Genomic DNA, 12,828 nt, shown 5'->3' with positions numbered 1-12,828 from the left:
ATTTTTGTATCGTTGGACTCCTAGCTGATGCATGTGAATCCGAAAATGAGTCCTTTGGAGAGAACTTCTTGGGAGCTATTGCGGCTAGAAATCCCTTCTGGCGTGCACCAGATCAACATTTCCTAAGTATGTTCTGTGCAGAATGGGGCTCTCTGATGTGGTGCAGACTTCTGACCTTTTAAACAAGTCATTGCTTCTACAGGTTTTCAGACTCCAGATGGCAATAAAACCTGGGGTAAAATTCTAGCTCCATAGTTTAATGGGAGCATTTAAACTGCCTTCTAATTTCTCCATGGTGCTTATGAAAGCAGTTACAAAAAGACCACAGTGCCCCAGATCTTTGTGGATTGGGGCCCTTTTTTCTTGTGGGGTATCATCCGCTGGCAGCGACCTCGCGCATCCGCCTTGTTTGGCGTTGGCAGCGTGTTTGTGCCTGGGATGGATGCTCCTTGTCCGCTCCATGCTGCGACAGGGGCTGCACGTGCTGGAGAGCTGCAGGACGGGGACACAAGTATGCGTGAGGACACTGCTTCTTCAGAAATAAGTTCCAAATGCTGAAGTAATGATCCTAATAGTCTATGGGATTGTGAGCTTTCTGTTGGCGGCAGTGACACAGTTTAACTGGAAAGGAGGAATGTAGAATGAGTTAGAATCCCCCGTACCACACCAAGGAGTTTCAGGTTAGCTGAAAATAAGAAATCCCTACGTCAGATTAGTCTGAAATCCGCTGCATGGGTTCAGTGAGACAAAGAGGGTTGCTTATCATATTTCTCGTCCATAACGAGCACTCGAGAAACTATTTATCGTTTGCAAGGTATTGAAAAGTAAAAAGTACAAGATTAATAAAGATCTTTGTATGGACAGTTGTGAGAAGATTTCTGGTATTTACAAAGTAATTCAGGTGTTTAAATGAGTTTTTACTGTTTCTGAACTAAATGGTATTTATTAAAAGGGAGGGTGGAGAAGGCTGGCTTGCTTTGGGAAGGACAGTCTGTAAACACACCCCTAAAACTACAACTACTAGCGGGTTCTCTGGCTCAGAGCAGACCACTGCACTGGCACCATACGGAAGGAGCACAGAGATGCTCTTTACCCCCAGAGGTTTACAGCTGGGACATCACAGCAGCAGCACAGGGAGGCAAGGAAAGTGCAACCGTGCTGCTCAGGCTGGAAAGTAATTTTTCTCTTCCTGTTGGCATTTTGACAAATCACTTTGCAAAAAAATCTTTGTTTCTTCAAACAAAGCATGTCTTTTTTTTTTTTTTCTTCCCTTAAATCTAGTCCTGTATTAGACCTGCTCTTCAGCTGAAATGCAGCCCTGTGCTGAAGAGGATGGATAGGATAGCAGGCTGGATGTTGCCACTAGAATGTAGGTAAATGAGAAAACACTCGTGTTTCTCTTTGTTAGGGGCTGGAAGCTTTGAAAACTAGCTTTCATGTGAATATCAGAAACTTTATTGCCTTGACTTGGGTGACCTCATCTACTAGAATGAAGTCATTCATCGAGCCAAGAAAGACAAACCTTCGTTCCAGAGAATTAATCAAGTCCATCAAGTGCTCTGCTTACATCTTATCTCCAGCCAGTGAGAGAGCAAGCAGTTAAAAACTTGACAGCCACTAGATAGCCTCCTGTTCTTCATGTTATGCTAACATCAAAAAGGAGCAAAGAGGCTTCCAAAAGCTCAAACTTGCTACTGGATAAGCACAGCTTGACATAATTTCTGACTTGGGGATTACATTGTTTCAAATCAAGGTATTTCTTAGAGAACAAAAACATGGCATTCCAGTGAACTTTAGCTTCTTTTTTTTAAAAAAAAAAAAAAAGGAAAAAAAAACTATTAACTCTGCCAGATAGGAATGCTGAGCACATAATTGCTCACCCTGCCTTTTCATCCCAAGCTATCGCAGAACCCATAAACATTCCAATTAGGCAGCCAATTAAAATGAGAAAGAGCCCTCCTGAATTATACAGCAGTTGGAGGCTGTTCTGCCTTTCTAGTTGTCAGCCAGTGAAAGGTTTTTATTGCATTTGAACTGAAGGAGGTGAAAGAATTAAGTGAAACAGTGATGTTTGAAAGGCCCATGTGAAGGGGCAGAGCAGTGATAATAGTTCTCAGCACTAGTGACAGGGAGCCATTAGTAAGCTATGAAAAGCTTTGTTATGCTAAGAGGTGGACATTATAAAAGGTAGAAGAAAGCATTTACTTATAAATAAAAAACCCCTTAATTTTGTTATTTTATTACTGTTATGGCAGGGACTGTATAATTTGAAAATCTGCTTATTTCATGAGAGGTGCTGGGAGTGGTTATTTTTCAGCTAAGCTAATGCTGCCCAGTGTCTGGTGAGGGATTTTTCCTGATTAAATAATTTTCTGCCAAAACAGCATCCATTAAGATATCAGATAGTGATGGTATATCTCTTTAGGACACGTTGCGCCAAAGCCAGAGAAGGCAAAGGAAAAGCTGAACGGTTTGGATGCTGGGTTGACAAGGCGTTATTTTGCAAAGATGAGCTATGGCATAAAACTTTCCCTTTCCTTTTCTCCGTGTGGAAGGGTGGGCTCTTTCTACTTCCACTTATGCACCATAAGAGTCATCCGTGTTTTATGCCCTTGGTTATGCTGTTCTTGACCTTTGGGTGGTGGCTAAAGTCGCTCCGTACACCCTGAATTACTGGTGTGAATTTACCAACAAACTCACTTCTGAGGCATGCTCCATACCAAATCACTGGGAAATACCTGTTTCTCCCTAATACCAACTCGGCGTGTTGTCTGCGTGTTAGGCAGTTGGTTTCCCCTACTCTTCATCTGCCAGTCCTTCTGGCAAGGTTTCACTCCAGCAGGACAGTCGGGGTTGCACGGGGAGGAAGTGAGGGGAGCGGCACCGGGGGAAGAGGTACCTGGTTTGGTTGTTCGTCTGCCTCGGACGTGTCTGAACAAAATTGTGCTAGACAAGTTGTATTTTCCTTCAGGCAGGAGTGATTTGTTCTGTATTCTTCTGAGTTTGACTATTGCTGCATTGCTTAAACAGAAATTGTATCCCCTAAATACGTCTATTTAGTGGTAAATGATGTAAATCGATACCACGCTTTTTCTTTCTTTTTTTTTTTTTGTCGCATCAAGTTGTTTTGATGTCCTATGCTTTTTTTTTTTCAGGCAAGTTTCGTCTCTCTGTCTCCTGAAGTCTCTCATGTCCACGGGGTTTTCTGGGTCACCTTCTTTCCTTCTTACCTTCTTTCTGTGCTCTCTTCCTTTATCCACACGCTTGCTGTTTTCTCCATTGGTGTTTGATCTTCAGATATTGTCCCTGTAAAGGCCCCTGTACTGCACTTCTTGTCTGAGGTGAGCTGTGGTGATTACTGCCTTCTTGCACCCATGCTTTCCAGTTTTTCCCCATCCCTCTGTAACAGGAGAGGGTCCGTGTACTCACCTGGAGCATGCAGTGCTTGCACGTTCCTGCTCTGCCCGTGATCTTTCTACAGCATGGCCACATCCAGAACAGTCTAACCTGAGCAGCAAGAGCTCCATGGGCCGCAGAGGGGCCAGGCCCCAGGGCTGGGGAGATGCTGGTCTTGTTCAGGTATGTTTCTCTGGAGAGAGATAAATCGCAGCAAGGACATCAAAGATGGAGACTGGGTAGGTGCTAGAGCTATGAGACTGTGGAGATGATGAGACCACGAGACTATGGAATGTCTCTATTCTTACAGCTTTTCTACACACACAATATTTTATTTATCAGATTTTTTTCTCCTGGCAATTGGGAAAGTGTGGCTTTTTCTCTATATGTCTTATAGCTCTAAACATAATTTCAGCCACTTTTTCTTTCTCAAACATACCAGACTCTACCTGTGAGTTGCCTTACCACAGAGTGTATAGAAGGCCTTGTGGCCCCGTTGGAGCAGAGGCCGTTCTGTACGTTCTTGTGGATGCGTTGATAGGTTCTGCTGATAGGTGCTTTGCTGAACAAGCATAAGAAGTAGGAGTTGTTCCGAGCATTACATGTCCTAAAGCTTCTACCTAAGTATTTTCCCACTCGGATTTGTGCATACACCTTGTCAAAACAGGACCCAAGGAAGCTGGATGGCGTTTGATAGTATCAGTGGTGCAGAAGGTCAGGCTGGGTCTGGTAATCACTTACGGCATGTGTGTCTGCATGTAAGGCGCTTGGTTTTCATATTAACACATGGCAGTGTTCATTTCCCTTTCTTTTCTTTTTGCCAAGTCACCGTACGTAAAGCAGCGTGTGGCTGGGATGACAGCGGGGCTGGGCAGCAGGTGCACACGCTGTTGTTTGAGGGAGCAAGAATAGGGAAGCAGCCATAAAATGGAGTAAGGACCAGCCAGTTTGGGTTGTTTCTGAAAACTCTTCTTTAGCCATGAGTCATTGACTTCGAGAAACTGATTTCTGGTTTGACCAAAACTCCTGCAGGCAACAGAAAGGCTTGTGCTGGTGTCAGCGAGCCTGGTGAGCATTCACAACTTGTCGTGGTTTTGGCCCTTCCTCACGCCGTGGTGATGGGTGCTCGCAGCACCCCAGGAGCAGGTGGGAGCATGCCTGCCAGCACTGCTTTGGGAAAGCAGGAATTATTTCTAGTTGCTAGAAGGTACTCAAATACGAGCTGACAGCATCTCCCCTGCTAAAATAAAGAGTGTTTCTCGAGCAGGCCCCAAACCAAATGGTGTTTTCTAGGGAACACATTACCACAGTGGCCACCTCTGGATGCTGCACACACCTGGAGGCAAAGACCAAGGTCCCAGGTAGAGGATTCCAGCCACCAGCAGTTATTTAAAAGAGACCGTGGTAGAAGCTACCCAGTTCTGTCATTATGTTTTGAGATGCTGACAGCTGGGAAATTATATCATTAGTTCCAGGATGTGAAATAAGCCTGATCCAAGAAAAATACCGAGTGCTTTTTCACTAGGTGGGGAATGTGTAGTACAGAAATTAAATTGGTGACTATTTGTTATATCTGAAGCTGCAGACAACAGGACAAATGCAGCTTGAGCTATATCAGTGCATAATACATTGGCTTACAATGTTGACGTGAACTTCTGATATGTTATTAAAACAAACTATTTGTGGCAGCATTCAGCAGCTCCTGCTAGATGTGGACAGGAGGGAGAAGAATTGTACCAGGCAAACTGGCCACATTGGTAACTTGGAATACAGGGGTGAATTTAAACAAAAAATTCACCATAAAATAATTGTGCCAAAGATGGGAGCTCTGTAAGACTGCTTGGAGATGCTAATGTCAGTGCTCATGTTCCTCAGGGTGGCTTCCGTGTTAGATTCCCTGGCACATCAGGTAGAAACGAAGGAGGAATTAATCTGTGTGCTGAAGGATGACTTGGCTGAGCAATTTGCACCACCTTGAGCATGACCTCCACCCAGTCTGAGAGCTGATGATATTCACACGTACACAGATGACATAAAGTCTATGAAATATGGGAGGAAATTGTAGTGGGGATTATAAGATTAAGTATGCAGAAAAAAAAGAATTGTGAAAAATTAGGGGGGAAAAAAAAGTAGCTACAAACTCATTAAGAATGAGTTTGCCTAGACAGAGGAACATCAAGAAGACCTGAAGTTAGCAAAGATAATGTAACCTAGGTTTTCCATTTCTATTCACCAGTGGTGCCCCAAGCAAGAAGGTACATTCATGGTTGTACAAACTGATAACGATCTCAAGGGGAAGGGCAGGAGTATTAATTGCAGTGTCTCAGTGAGCAGATATTACACTATCTTTGTGCTTGTTGCGTCTCTCGCGGTGTCCTAACTACAGACTCTGTGAATTTTATATTCCGGCCTTGAACAGCTATAATGCCCTGGCCCAGCCATAGCAGGGTGGCAAATATTGCCCGTGCGATGTGCTCCAGGAGAATTGAGGCTCTTCATTTTATTTTCTTGCTGATCAGCTTGTGATTTATATCCCTATCTTTAAAACTGTAAGATAGCAGGAACGGTGCTATGATGTGGCTGTGCATACATGTGGTCTTTAAACAGAAAAGTCTGTGAAGGATAATTGCATTTTTCTGATTTTTGGACAAAAAAAAAGTTCAAATATACTCTAATAGTTAATTGCATCCATGTTTCAATTTGCCTCTTTTCTGTAACAGGAGAAATTAATTTTTAATGATAGGAAACACGAAAAATAGTCATTATTTTGACTATTTAGTCTTGCTTACTTCTTAATCCTGCAAATTTACTGCAAAGATAATGGGAAGAAGGGATGACATCATGCATATACAGCTGCCTTTTTAAGTGCCAGGGCCAGAGGAACCACTTATAGTAATTAGGAAATCCTTAAACAAGTGTTTGTGAAGTATTGGCTAACCCTCACTGTTTGCTTTTTTTCTGGCACCACACTAGAAAGGTTTGACCTTGAATAATTATCTACTCACTGACTTTCTATCCTTTCCAGTTACTGGAGCACACAGACTACTGGTTGATTGCTTTATTACGGTGTGATATTTTCCGTATTTTAAAGTATAAATAAAGTAAAAGGCAACACTCCTCCTTCTTCAAGGAAGAAGGTCACTGAAGTTCTGTACTGAGTAGGCCCTAGGGAGTATTTCAGAAGGATCAAAGATAAATTGAGTACTGTTTGATTAGCCTTCTATAAAATACTGAAGTTGTGTAAATTACCAGTCTTTTCACATGCTGTTCTTCAAAACTTCTTTCCGTTTGTTTTTACTCTATCTTGTAATCATTTAAGAATCTTCCTGTGGTATATTTAGATAAAATTTAACCTTAATCATTATCACCCACTTTTTAATGCTTTCAGTTCTAGACCTAGGAAAAATTGAACAGCTCAAAGACAATTATGAACCACTTCTTGATTATTCTGTTCAATTGATTTAAAGTAAGTTTGGAAAAAAAAATAAAATAGAGGGTGAAGTGTTAAATATAGTATCTTTTGTCTGATCCAGTCAAGTTTCAAACTTGTCATTTACAGATTTTAAATTCATCTCCTTATTCAGCCTGCATAGCATTCAGACTTTGGACCACTGGATGCAGAAAACCTTGTTCACTAGTGCAGTGAGCCACTACTCCAATTGGTCATTCTTCTCAGAATTATATTAACTCACATAACAGGATACTTTTATATCAGAAAGGTTATCATATTTTTATGTGTGATGCAAAAGTACATTTAAACACAAACATAGGAAAAAAATTAAACCAAAACAACAACAAAAATCCAGATGCAAATATCAGTGTGTGAGTATTTCTTTCCAGTGAATTGCATTTGTATTCTCTCTCCACTGTATGCTAATTCTTAGGCTAAAATCTTTGGTGATATCCTCATAGAAAAGAATACATTATTATTTTTCTAGGAAGCCTAACTTCAAAATAAACCTCTGCTTTCTTTGTGCCTTTTTAAATTTCCATTCTACCTCCCATGCTACTGAATGAATTCATGTGGTTGTCTTTTTTTAAAAATAATCTTTTAGCCAAATTACACTGTGTCATACTCCGTATTTTTAAAGGTTTTTCATCTACTGTATTATATCTAAGAAGCAGCACCACTGGCAAAAAAATCAACTAATTAAGAATGCAATGCTGAGACATCACCTTAGAGGCAATGTCTTTTAGGAACAATGCTGCCAATAGCAGGGTCAAGGAACACGACACCAGCTGCTGTCTACATGCTGGTACCATCTCACAGCCGTGCACGCTTCTGATTTTTATTCTGTATCCCGTACAGCAACTGTGTGGCCTTTGTAAACATTAGCAAGCTTAAAACTCATGATCTTCTACTTCCAAATCACAAGTTTCTTCTCCTGGTGCTGAAGCTAAATTTGTGAGACTTCGTTGTACGTCTTGCATACACAATTTCATATGACAGCCATGTATTACTGAGGAAATGAAGGGGCGTATAGGCTGTGAGGTTCATAAGGAGTCGTGCAGTAAGTTCTGGAGAGCCGCTGCAAGGTTTCCTCGTTTAATCTGATTACTCAGTCCAGTGGAAGGTGAGCTTGAATTGTTCTGAATTATACTTTATCGAACCTCAAGACTGACAAAGTGAATGCGACTACCATATGAAAAATGGATAAAGCCATTCTTTATTACTAATGGCAGTCTTTCTCCAGAGATGATTGTAAATTCCGCTTGCTCTTAGAACACTTGCAGCACAGCTGAAAATAATTATTAAAACACCAAACTCTTTAAAACAGAACCTGTTCTGCCTTGAAAAAAAATCCTTGTTTCATCAAAGAACAAGAGTAAAAGGGTTTGACCGAAGTTTAGCTGAAGGAAGCCTTTGTAAGTGTGACCTGAAGCTTGCCAAAGCTGGGGTGGAAGGAGAGTGTCGGTGGGGACCTGCTGGGGGGCTCAGGAGGGCAGCTGGGACGAATGGTCCTAGTGTTGGACATGGTGGAAACAGGGAGTGAAAGGAATCAAACACGAACCCGCAGATCTGGGTTTCCACAGTCTTTACGTGGCCTTCGAAGTGAAATGTATGTCATGTTAAGGTCTCTGTGCTGCTAGGTCTTTTGGGAGTTTGGTGCGTGTGTTTTGTTTTGATAGTAAACCCATTAGTAGGTGGCACCCTTTTTCTTGCCGTTTCTGCTTAATTGGAGTGTGACATATCGGAGACTTGATTTTTACAGTAATGTAATTCAGGGTTTTATTTTTTGCATGAGAGCCACTTCAGCAAACATTATCCAGCAACGCCCAAGCACAAAACCCAAGAAAATCAGTCTTCCGGCACATAATAGATTAATTACAAAATAAAGATTATTTCAATTAAAACTGAAGTCAGTCTATTTCTGGGTTTAAAATTACTATTTCATAATGTACATCACAATGCATAACAGCTTGGGACAGGAAATGACTAATACTTTATCCAATTTAATTTATATAAGTGGAAGCTTAACCTTGATATCTTGGCCATATTTCAACTAGAGCAAACACCCTTATTTATATAAAATTGCCGTGAGACGTTCAGCAACACGAAGTGGCCAGGGCCCGTTGTTTCAAACCTCATCCCCAAGGCTGCCTCTGCAGCACACGCCCCGGTGGCGCCATGGGATGGTGACTCACGGCTGCAGCAGGGCTGCCCTGAGTCATCGGCCCATGGAGGGAGGCAGCTGGGCGCTCCTCCTCGACCCCTCTCCAAAAAGTCACAGCTCCTCGTGTCTTATCTCGCGGATCTGCTGGCCTCGGGCTTTTGTGAGGAAGAACAGCTTCCTTCCTTGGCCTCTGACCATGTCTCCTGGGAATCTTTAGGTGCTGGGAGATGGGATGCTGTGCCTTGTAGGGTGAGCCCTGAAAGTTGTCCTCCCCGGGGAGGACTCCACCAGGCAGCGAGTGCCTCCTCTTCCCTCCTGGAGCAGAACCCCTGGTAGCCTTTCCAGGTGTCTGGGAGTGGAGAAAAGAAAAATTGCTTTTTGGACAGTTTTTTGATGCAGACTCAGGGTTCTGACTCAACACTGAAAAGGATTGAGTGTTTGCCAGAATGCTAATGTAAGTAATTGGAAGAGCTCCTAAGTGGCTTTAAAGTACAAATGTTTTTAACTACTCATTGTAAAGATATAATGTACCGAAGGTAAGTGGTGTGGAAACACGGTGTCGTGGCATAGAAATGCAGGCTCTTAAAAAATATGGAGGTTTTAAAAATGGAGGTGGTTGTGGCGTGCTCTGTGCCACCAGTAAGTTCATCCTGCGAAGCAGCAGTATCTTTCAGGCCTCCCTGCATCCACCAGTGTTCAGAAATGGAGAAAAGGGGTTGTTCTCCAAGTCTGGGGGTCGTTTTTTGTGTTTTCTGTATAGACTCCTGAGCAAATCACTATTTTAGATGGTTCAATCATCGTCTTACCAACCAGCAGGGCCCCCTCCCACCCTTCCCCAGGTCTGTGGGAGGCAAACGGCTCTTCCTGCACATGCTGAGCCACAGCGCCCATGTGCTGGATGAGGTTTAGAGATGCGGGTTAAGCCCAGCACCGGCAGGAGACCCAGCTAATGCCTGGGACGTGCTGACAGTGCCTGGTGCTGGTGTCCCCTGCCCACACACCAGGGAGGAGGGCACATGCCACGGCGGGGGCGAAGCGCTGAGCACCGTGCCAAGAGTCGCTGCGACCTGCTGAAAACTGCAGCATCCCCGAAACTGCCCTGGTTTGTGCCAGGATGCGTCAGCTCTTCCAAAGCTTTGGGCACCCACAGACTCCTGTCCTCACCCCTCCGCTGCAGACAGCACGTTCACTTCACGCAACCGTGTCTGTAATGGATCGTCCCCCTTCTGCTTTCTGCTCCTGTGCTAAGCTTCTGTAATCCCAGCAGAAACTGCTGGTTGTATTTGCACATGGGAGGCCTAAAGCATCTTAAGATTGCACATCCCTTGTTTTAATAAATAACCACAAATCGCTTGAAACTGGGGTGCAAGGGGTGACCTGTTGGATGCACTTGTCCTTTTCCACATGCTCGCTGTTCTGTCTGGTGAGGAGCGTCTGTGCCGTGTCCTCTGCCCATCCATGAGGCCACCAGGGACGGCTGGGTGGCAGAGCTGCTTTCTGACCTTGGTGTTTGGGTTTTACAGCACGTAAGTTGAGAGCCCTTTCCCTTTAAAGGGCTATCCTGGTCTTCTTCCCTCCACCACCCCCCCCCCCTCCATTTGTATAAAATTTGGCATTAGAGAGCCAGTGCCCCTTGGTGGCTCTCCTGCTGCTTGCTGGGAGCAGCCCACGAGCCAGTCCCAGCCGCAGGCTGTTCCCCACCGGGTGTCGGCACACAGGGCATCCCTGCTGTTTGTTTTGTATTCCAAAGCCAAAAGCCTTTTACACCCCTAAATATCTTCATAAATTTCCATAAAATGCACCGGGCAGCCCGCTTTAGACTGTTCCTGGAGAAATTATTATATTTTGCATTTGGTTTATCCTTTAAAAAAGACCTTTTCCTGCATGTCTGTGTGGTGTCGTTGATACAATTTACATCACATCCCTCATATTAATACTCTGATCAATCACTGCTGACAATACAGTGTCTTTGTGTGAGTGGCTGTAGGACAAATGTTTTAGCTTGTGAGAAGAAAATTGTTAGCATTTGAATAGAGAACAGTGCGGGGGAAAGGATTAATAGCCTACTTTGATGGATTAGAATGTAGGGAAATTGCTCAATATTAATATGAAAATGTTTGTGAATTGGCTGTGCGGTGCTGTCAATGGAAAATGAAGGCCAGTGATTATGTCTCCAAGGCCTTATCAGTTCAGACTTGACTCTCACCAAAGACTTTCACACAAAAGACTGATGAGAGCACTAGAAAATAGCTGAATAAGAGCCGCTACAATGAGCGAACCATTCAACCACCAGTGTCACAATGTCAGGTTTTGTGCCCTTTATGTAATATTGTACATCTTTATATTAACATATCTGAATATGGATTTGTAATAAAAGAGGCAAATGAAACTACCTGCTAGACATTTTTATTTCTATAATTTTTGCTTATCTCTGAAATATGACTGGAAAATGAACTAAGGTTAGTCTTAATAAACAACTGTGCCTACAAGTGGGATTTCTTTGTGAGCAGTAGGTTAAGGGTTTCAAATATGGCTGTGTGTTTATTCATGTAAGAAAGGACTGTTTGATGGTCCTGGGAGATGGTGCAGGAAAACTTGTTTCCTATTCCCATAGCTTCAAAACAGATCAAACAGACTGTTTCTTCTGTGTCCTTTGCTCTTAATAAGGTTTTAAATAGACACCAAATGTGGAAGTGTGCCTTGTTATAAGTGCATTTAACATAATTGGTGTATTTCAAGTAACCATCAATATTAAATTATACATCCTTTTCTTGTTTTATATTTTCTACACGCTTTGTCTACCTAAAGGCTGAAATGAAGTTATGCATTATTTGGCTGTTGACTCGCATTTGTGGAGCTGGACCTCTGGAAAACACGGGCGTATGTTGGTCATGAATTCTACAAGCTGTAAGTACTGCAGAGCAATTTCACATTACCTTTCAAATAGATGCATGATGTGCCTTCCACTACCAGAACTAGCTTAAATCTTAAATCCAGCTTTCCCCTTCCTTTGCGCTGTCTGTATCCCTTTTCTTATGACTCAGTTTCTGACTCAGCTTATCACTTCACCCAAGCTGCTGATGGGCATCGGCCTCGGGGTTGTGCCTTAGAAACTGGATCCAAAGTGACCCCAGTGTCAGTAGGTGTTTCTGGAAAAGCTTGCTGCTCTCGCTCGCATCCTTCGTACCAGCTGATGTGGTAAATCCCTTATTATCTACCAGAATAAGCTCTGGGAACCTGGGTCGTTTCAGTGATGAAATCTCTCACGTGTCGTCAGGTTAAACCTGCTGACTGTTAGCATGTAGCTTGGCTAACAGATGTCATCCTCCAAGCGCTGGCACTTCTGGTTTATCCGGGCTGATTTCATTTGATGCAGTGGCCTTGATCCAATATAAGATTGCATCATGTGTCCCTCAGATATTTGGACCAGTTTTGCTTCACTTTTACAGTTCAAATGTCTTGTCTTGTGTGAGGTGTGACCTATCCCAAGTAATCTATTTCCAAAGATAACAGGGTTAAGATCATCTCTTAGAATTAGAAACTCCAGTGACACAGTTTTCTTACATGCCTTGTTAGTTGTCCTGGTGGAAAAAAGCAAAGAAATACGGAAAACGATCCAAAAATTCAGAACTGACCATTGTAAAGTTGGTAGACTTTTTTTTTTAATCAAAATTAAATAACATCAGCTGTTAATGAAAGAAATCTTTTCAGTATTTCATTTCAAAAGTTGTATGACTTCTTTTTGAGAGTGGCAACAGTTTCTTTAAAGTTGAGCTCAGCATTCTAGTAAGGAAAATGGCATGTGTGGATTTCTATT

The 12,828-nt window shown here is 42.8% G+C and overlaps 1 protein-coding gene across 5 annotated transcripts in view; it reads left to right on the top strand.

Moving 5' to 3' along the window:
• LOC310905613 (uncharacterized protein) overlaps nt 1-12,828 on the top strand; it is a 140,362-nt gene that overhangs the window by 22,928 nt on the left and 104,606 nt on the right. For all 5 annotated transcript variants that reach the window (XR_014589160.1, XR_014589161.1, XR_014589162.1 and 2 more), the window contains one exon: nt 11,820-11,918. The gene's annotated coding sequence lies outside the window, so the exon portion shown is untranslated. The remainder of the gene's footprint in view (nt 1-11,819; nt 11,919-12,828) is intronic.

This window comes from Anser anser, assembly GCF_964211835.1.
Source record: "Anser anser genome assembly, chromosome: 11".
In the NCBI taxonomy this organism is placed as follows: Eukaryota; Metazoa; Chordata; class Aves; order Anseriformes; family Anatidae; genus Anser; species Anser anser.
This window is presented reverse-complemented; position numbering and strand designations above follow the sequence as displayed.